This window comes from Phymastichus coffea, unplaced genomic scaffold, assembly GCF_024137745.1.
Source record: "Phymastichus coffea isolate CEN01 unplaced genomic scaffold, Cenicafe_Pcof_1.1 PCOF00020, whole genome shotgun sequence".
NCBI classification, from domain to species: Eukaryota; Metazoa; Arthropoda; class Insecta; order Hymenoptera; family Eulophidae; genus Phymastichus; species Phymastichus coffea.
This window is the reverse complement of record NW_026706831.1, coordinates 4,193,376-4,202,119: the sequence shown is the minus strand read 5'-3', so window position 1 is coordinate 4,202,119 and position 8,744 is coordinate 4,193,376. Positions and strand designations below refer to the sequence as shown.

The 8,744-nt window shown below is 29.7% G+C and overlaps 1 long non-coding RNA gene across 1 annotated transcript; it reads left to right on the top strand.

Annotated features, from left to right (window-relative positions):
- The first annotated feature begins 1,478 nt into the window (after window positions 1–1,478).
- On the top strand, window positions 1,479–3,734 carry LOC131675364 (uncharacterized). The gene is made up of 4 exons (XR_009303048.1): window positions 1,479–1,798; window positions 1,865–1,991; window positions 2,073–2,231; window positions 2,346–3,734. It is a non-coding gene; the product is annotated as an uncharacterized LOC131675364 (long non-coding RNA).
- Window positions 3,735–8,744: the final 5,010 nt, after the last annotated feature.

Sequence of the window (8,744 nt, the reverse complement as noted above, 5' to 3'; positions counted from 1 at the left end):
CTTTAAGTTTAAACGTAACAATACATTAATTCTTGCATTATATTAAAATGGAAAATTTTGATTTACCTGAATTATTTCAGAAATTAATATAAAATTATTTCTGAATTAATTCGTGATATGATTTTTGTAAAAATACACTAATTAATTTACGAATTAACGTACCGATAATCAAAGAAATATTATAGGTTTTAATTTCGAAATTAACGGAAGGAATGATTCTGAATTAATTCTGAATTAATTTTTGAATTAAATGAAAATGCAAAATTTCGATTCACCCGAATTATTTCAGAAAATAATTCAAAATTATTTCTGAATTAATTCTTGATATGATTTTTGTAAAAATGCACTAATTAATTTCCAAATTAACGTACCAATAATCCAAGAAATATTATAGGTTTTAATCTCGTAAAAAAGCTTTTGTACGCATTACTGAGCATATGAAACGTTCATGAAAGCACCTACCTTATCGGCATTTACAGAATTTGAAATATTGCAGAATCAAAGTTAGATTAAAAATAAAAACGCTTTTTTAGGGTGTAGATATATGTCCAAGAATTACTCAGTTCAAATTTCACACAATTCTATCGAGTGGTTCTTTCAAAATTTGGTCAAGCAGCACCAAATCTTAATTTCTTCGAGGTGTTATCAGGGGCGTTTCATATTTCCTTAAGGGAATTTTAATTCAGGATTATTTAAACCCCTAGCATTGCGTTAAGCACTCCCATTTTTTATTATTATTCGTTAAAATTGAAAGAAATTCAATGTGAAAATTCGATAAGAAATCTGCTTTATGTAATATTTATAATGTATATCTAATATATATCCATATACTAGATAATATTAAAGTAAACATTAAATAAAATACTGTACGTTTATCAATTATTTTATTTCGTATTCTTCCATAATTATATAAAATAAAGCACTTTTAATAATTTTTAAAATTTTACTTATATATTCAGTTAATAATTTATTTATAGTATATCTAGTTGTGTTATATAATTTTAAATATTTTCTATAATAATTCTAAAAGTAATTAGATAGTATTTTATAAAATAATTTTTGTGAAATGGATATAATCTTTTAAAATTATTTCAGTGAATCAATTCTGTATTAATTTTACGCCAGCTTTTTATTACTTAAGTATCACTTTGAAAATTAATTTTGAAACAATTCAAAACATTCTTACTGTGATGATTTCACAATTATTATGATAATATTTCATAAAATAATTCTTCTAAAATGCATTGTAACGAGCCGGCTCGTTAAGGGAGTGTCTACACGGGATCCGTCCTCGGATCCGTGGACGGATCCGTCCCCGTCCAAATTTTTATAGGCACACGCCATCTTCATAACTTCAAGTTCAGTGGTGAGTTTCAAATTTGATGTGAGAAACGCATCTATACAGTTCTTATATCCGTGATTTACAGCTCCAATTTTATTCAACGTGTAACGTATAAGTTGGTGAGTTCGTCCTCTTTTTCATTATACTGTAATACCGTAAACCGTAATTATAATTAATTATTTATACTTTTTGCCTTATCAAATTGCAAAATACATAATAGGTAGACCAATAGAATTTATATGAACAAATACTATTTGATTTCGGGGAAGGTATATTGCAAGGTGTAGTCAAGTTTGCTGATTTTACAATTGAAAATAATTTTAGAAATACAGGCTAGAATGCAAAAGGCTGTAGATAATACAAAGCCTTCCTTAAGAATACAAAGATTTTATAGGGAAAAACAAGTGTGCGTTGAAAAAAATCATTTATAAAGACGAAAGATTTACAAATTATAACGTATGTTTATTTACAAAATTAGATTTGCATCTTCTATTAAATTTATTTTTGATGAAATTCTTGTAGATGATACATCAGGAAAATTACTTCCGAATAAATTGACTATACATAATTTGACTGATGATTGGCTAAAAGCTATTCAGGTGATTAGGAAAACTACCCACTTAAATGCAGAAAACAATTGTGATATAAAGTAATATTATTTTTATAACTATAAATTCATGATTTTTTATCAGATTGCAATAGCAAAGAATTTTTTTTTCTTTATTTGCAGTAAATCAATGTCGGATTGTTTTCAAGAAAGAGAAGAACTTTGATTGCGTTATCAAGTAGCTGTAATTAGAAATGCTATAAACGAACTTGGATGTAAAAAATTACCTTCTGGATATGACCTTTCAATGGAGGATTCATTTACTGAGCCAACAAAAACAAAGTAAATCAAATTAAAAATAAATTTTTTTCATTCACTATTAGTAATGCTACTGAACTATTATCTAATAATTACAATATTTATATCTTATATCTGATAATTTTTATTGTATTACAGATCAAAATTTACAAGAGGACAACACATTTCTAACATTTCTAATAGTTTCTTTGGCTTCAACCCATAAACTTCTGTCTGATAAACAAGCATAATGCCATTGCTGAATCAAATCGTCTAAAGTAATAAGAATAGACATCTGTGAAAATAACAAATTTCTTAACGATGCCCTTAGTGACCTCAGAGGAGCGTTGATTATGTTTAACTGAGCTGGCCACATACTGCGATATAAATCACATCGCGATAAACTCCATCGATTTGTAAATGTATTGTTGGTTATTGGGTTGTCGTCTTCTATTGTTCCAAGAAATCTGCACTTGTAACCTCCAATCACTGTCTTTTGTTGAATGATTTTCTGCAACACTTCTTTATGGCTAATCTCATTATCCAATGTAATTATACCTTCGCTTTCATTGGAAAACCAAAAAATGAATCTCGAATAATTATTATTGCCCATATGAATTTCAATATTTCTAAACGCCACTGGTACAAAACGACGAAAATCGTTTTGTATAATATATTCAATCGTGAATTTCATCTTCTCGTTCAATCTTTCTTCATGGAATGGTTTGGATTCCATTATATTTTTTATTACTACCGTATTATTCATTATTATAATAACTTTGATCACCAGTTGAAAATTTATTCTTACAGCGACTGTAACTGTAGAATTGTAGGAAATGTAGACGCAAAGAATACTAACGACATGCTTGAACAAAGAAAAACAGAAATGTATATGTACCAATCTTGGCCACATATGGGGCGAAAACTGACACGTATATAACGTAAGCGGTAAAATAGTGGATACGTGTTATATTTTCTAATTTTTATTGATCAGTTTTTATTTTAAAAAGTGAATAACAATTTTTTTATTGTAAAACTTATTTCAATTTCGAAATAAAAGAAATTATTTCTCTAGTACATTTGTATTTTGATGATTCAGAAATATTATTAAATCCTATTTTGATTAAATTCATGAATCTTCTAATTTCTTGATTCTCATTACTCGTGTTCTTATCAAGATTTGCAAGATCATTTACCAATTTTTTCATGGACTTCGTAGCTGTATCAATGGCATCGTCTAATGTTTCAATGTCATCATCTGATTTTCTTTTCCGACTAAATTTCCTCTTGTCGAATTTGTTTTCACCACTACTTGATGATAATTTCATCAAGGAGTCCATGTTATCAGAACAAATTTGAGGCATATGGCTTAAATACGGTTGTAACCAAAGCATTTCCTTGTACAATTCCCACGTAACTTCCACTTTCATATAAACAGGCAGCAGAACTGAAGCAATAATGTAACATGTTTCACGAATAATTTTGTAAAAAGTAGATTTTCCAACCCTATAATGTATAGAGTGAAGATGAGCGTTTCCTCCTTGTCCTAAGTGACTAAAATTAAATAAAATTTAACATTAATGTATATATATTTAATAAATAATGTTTAATACTTAAAATACTTACTGCAAAGTTAAAGCAAGTCGTAGATATGGTGCGATTGGCTCTCTTGTATGGTATTGCTTTTGTAATCTATTCCCAATAAGATCGCATAAAGCTTGGAAATTATCAACTGACATCTTGAAATGAATTTGGAATTCTTCATGATTGTTTAATTGAAAGTAATGACATATGACTGTATATGCTCCCACAGTATTTCTGATGCCGGGTAAAAGATGTGGTTTGACCCACCATCTTCTCAATTTCTTCTTTCTTTTGTTAATCAATTTTAAAATTTTTAAAGAAACAAGACAGAACTGTAATAAATTTAAAATCCTGATTGATCTTTCAATATCTTCGATTCTCATATTTATTATCTGTAATAATAAAAATAAGTATTACAAATTAATAGAGTACTAAGAGACATGGATGTGCCACGTTTATAATCAATTTTGATAATGACCTTTATAATACGCTTATTATATAAAAAAGATGGGTTATAATTATAACGTTTAATAAAATAAATTTAATTGTGATTATTTGTTATATTATGCATTCATGGCTTATTCTGAGTATTATGATATTGTTAGGGTTATAAACTTAATAACCACCACGAATGTAAAAACTACATAGATGTTTCTCACATTAAATTTGAAACTCACCACTGAACTTGAAATTATGAAGAATGCATGAGCCTATTCTGTTTTTTTATCAGATATAATCAGATTAAATTCTGTTTGTTTATCAGACAGAAGTTTATGGGTTGAAGCCAAAGAAACTATTAGAAATGTTAGAAATGTGTTGTCCTCTTGTAAATTTTGATCTGTAATACAATAAAAATTATCAGATATAAGATATAAATATTGTAATTATTAATTGCAGCAACCTAATCCTGATTTATATCATTATTAAATGCACATTGAGATTAATTATTCATTTAGTTTTCCTTAACATTAATTATTATGGATAATAGTTCAGTAGCATTACTAATAGTGAATGAAAAAAATTTATTTTTAATTTGATTTACTTTGTTTTTGTTGGCTCAGTAAATGAATCCTCCATTGAAAGGTCATATCCAGAAGGTAATTTTTTACATCCAAGTTCGTTTATAGCATTTCTAATTACAGCTACTTGATAACGCAATCAAAGTTCTTCTCTTTCTTGAAAACAATCCGACATTGATTTACTGCAAATAAAGAAAAAAAAATTCTTTGCTATTGCAATCTGATAAAAAATAATGAATTTATAGTTATAAAAATAATATTACTTTATATCACAATTGTTTTCTGCATTTAAGTGGGTAGTTTTCCAAATCACCTGAATAGCTTTTAGCCAATCATCAGTCAAATTATGTATAGTCAATTTATTCGGAAGTAATTTTCCTGATGTATCATCTACAAGAATTTCATCAAAAATAAATTTAATAGAAGATGCAAATCTAATTTTGTAAATAAACATACGTTATAATTTGTAAATCTTTCGTCTTTATAAATGATTTTTTTCAACGCACACTTGTTTTTCCCTATAAAATCTTTGTATTCTTAAGGAAGGCTTTGTATTATCTACAGCCTTTTGCATTCTAGCCTGTATTTCTAAAATTATTTTCAATTGTAAAATCAGCAAACTTGACTACACCTTGCAATATACCTTCCCCGAAATCAAATAGTATTTGTTCATATAAATTCTATTGGTCTACCTATTATGTATTTTGCAATTTGATAAGGCAAAAAGTATAAATAATTAATTATAATTACGGTTTACGGTATTACAGTATAATGAAAAAGAGGACGAACTCACCAACTTATACGTTACACGTTGAATAAAATTGGAGCTGTAAATCACGGATATAAGAACTGTATAGATGCGTTTCTCACATCAAATTTGAAACTCACCACTGAACTTGAAGTTATGAAGATGGCGTGTGCCTATAAAAATTTGGACGGGGACGGATCCGTCCACGGTCTGTTTATACCTCTCTCTCTCTCTCTCTCTCGCGGTAAAACCTAGCGTGTCGTCGTTGCGCGACGCAGCGACGCATCACTGAGTAAAGCTCTCGGCCTCTTTCTCTACGGGATGTAAGCAAACCGCTAGACGAATAAAAGGTGTCTGCAATTAATCGGCCGCCTTGTTTACTGACGTGGGCAGAAGCACACGTATCTCCTCTGCCCAGCTATCCGAACCCACCGACTCCCCCGCGCAAGCAGTACGTCGAGCACGCATCCGACGAAGCCGTCGGCACCACAGCCGGGAGGTAAGTCTTCCTCCAACGAAGCGGCGGTTAGCTTCGCAACGTGGGAGTGACGGTGACTTATTTTGTTAACGAGCACCGATTTATTATTTAGGTAAATCATAACCGTTACAGCATGTAATATTTGGAAATTATTTCAGTGAATCAATTCTATATTAATTTTATGTCCGCTTTTTATTTCTTCAATATCATTTTGAAAATTAATTTTGAAACAATTCAAAACATTCTTATTGTAATGATTTCAAAATTATTACGATAATATTTCATAAAATAATTTTTCTAAAATGCATGTAATATTTGAAAATTATTTCAGTGAATCAATTCTGTATTAATTTTATGTCCGCTGTTTATTTCTTCAATATAATTTTAAACATTAATTTTTAAACAATTCAAAATATTCTAACTGTAATAATTTCAAAACTATTACGTTAATATTTCATAAAATAATTCTTCTAAAATGCATGTAATATTTGAAAATTATTTTAGTCAATTAATGTAGTAATAATATTCGTTATATTTCTGAAGGAAAAAAAAACGGACATAAAATTAATACAGAATTAATTCATTGAATTAATTCTAAAATAATTATATTATTTCATGAATTAATTTTGAATTATTTTAGAATTAATTCATGCTGTGTGGGCAATTATCTTGGAAACAATAAAGCATTATTATACTTTTATAGAGGTATCAGAGGATATCAAACTTTCACTAATTCATTGTACTCACTTGAACAACAACCTAAATATAAAGATTTGATAGTCTTAGATGACATAGTATTCACAGCAACATGTAAATGTGATTAACATAGACAACATACTGAAATGTTCCTTCACTATAGAGTCACGTGTGCTACAGGACTTGTCCTGTTAGACTAAATACATACGAAAGAATATCATATGCAAGAAAAATGAAAGCATCAATGACGACAATCGTAACGGCCAGACAAATGTTAATCAGATATTGGAGATAGCAGAACAAAATCGAAGATAATTGGTGAAGTAAGCTTTTATAGGAAGCATTCTTGCTACCAATATTAAGCCATACTTCATCTGTAAAATATTATAATCTATTACAAACCGACTCTTAGCTTTAAGTTTTTTGTTTTTTTTTTGTTTTTTTGTTTTTTTCTTAATTTTCTTTGTTTTTTTTTATTTTTTTTCTTAATTTTCTTTAAGTGTTTAGTAGTTTTAAAATACCAGACCAGCGAACAGGTTTATTCTCTGCCGGGTTACAAATTTGTAATTGTAAAATTGTATAATTATTACTACTTGTTGTAATATTTTGTACTATACTCTGGTTAATAATAATAATAATAATAATAATAATAATAATAATAATAATAATAATAAAACACGAATAAAAGAGTGGTATAAACGGTTCAAAGATGGTCGCACTTCTGTCGATAGTGACTCTCGTTCCGGCCGACCTTCGACAACAAGAACCGCAGATAATATTGAGTGGGTGCGACTTGCAATTGAACAAAATCGTCGTATGACTGTGTGAGAACTACAAGAAGACCTTGGGATACCAAAAACTATCGTTTCAGAAATTTTAACCGAAAATTAAGGAATGAAATTACGTATGTGCGAAATTCATCCCAAAATTGCTCACAGCAGAGCAGAAGAACATTCGCTTAGAAATCGCTCTGGACAATCTGGAAGTGGTCAATAATGATGATAATATGCTTAGAAAAGTTATTACAGGTGATGACTCATGGGTTTATGGTTATGATCCTGAAACAAAACAACAATCTTCACAGTGGAAGCATTCTGAATCGCCAAGACCAAAAAAAGCATGTCAAAGTCGCAGCAATGTTAAATCAATGTTGATTGTTTTTTTCGATTGTGAAGGTGTTGTACATCACAAATATGCACCAACAGGTCAGACAATCAATAAAGAATACTACGTTCAAATTTTAAAACGTTTGCGTGATGCAGTAAGAAGAAAACGGCCGCACTTTTGGGAAAGTGGTGACTGGCTTCTCCATCACGATAATGCTCCAGCGCATTCATCCAATCTTGTGCAACAGTTTTTGAGCAAACACAATATCGCATTGCTTCGACAACCTTTATACAGTCCCGATATAGTCCCTTGTGACTTTTGACTGTTTCCAAAACTAAAAAAACCACTCAAAGGACACCAATTCGATGACAAAACAACGGTTGAAAACAATGCGACGAATGTACTTAAGGCTATCCTTAAAAGTGAGTTCCAGAACTGTTTTGAAAAGTGGAAACATCGATGGAACTATGTTATTCAATCAAGTGGGGATTACTTTGAAGGATGTCATCCACCAGATGATAAAGAATAACGCTAGCACGAAAATATAAAGGTAGGCCCGATACTTTCCGGACAGACCTCGTAGATGACATACTGTTGAAGTCAAGACGAGAAATTTGGAAATCCAGGATGGATTTTTACATGGATTTCCATCTACCTAGAACTTTCTCTATTGAAGTAAAGTAAGTTTCAGAACCTTCAGTTTTGGACGCGAATAACACGTTTATCCGATTTTCAATTTTTGATATTTCCTAAAAGCAGATTGTCGGCAAAGTCCTTTATAATATCGAATACAATTATTAGTTCAAGAAATAGCTGTTTTCCAATACTGTTTTTGCACTTTTAAGTTAGGATATCTTAGAAATAAGAGCCAATTGAAAAATTTTAACCTCGAATTCGGATTCAGCCTATAAATAACCTATGGAAAT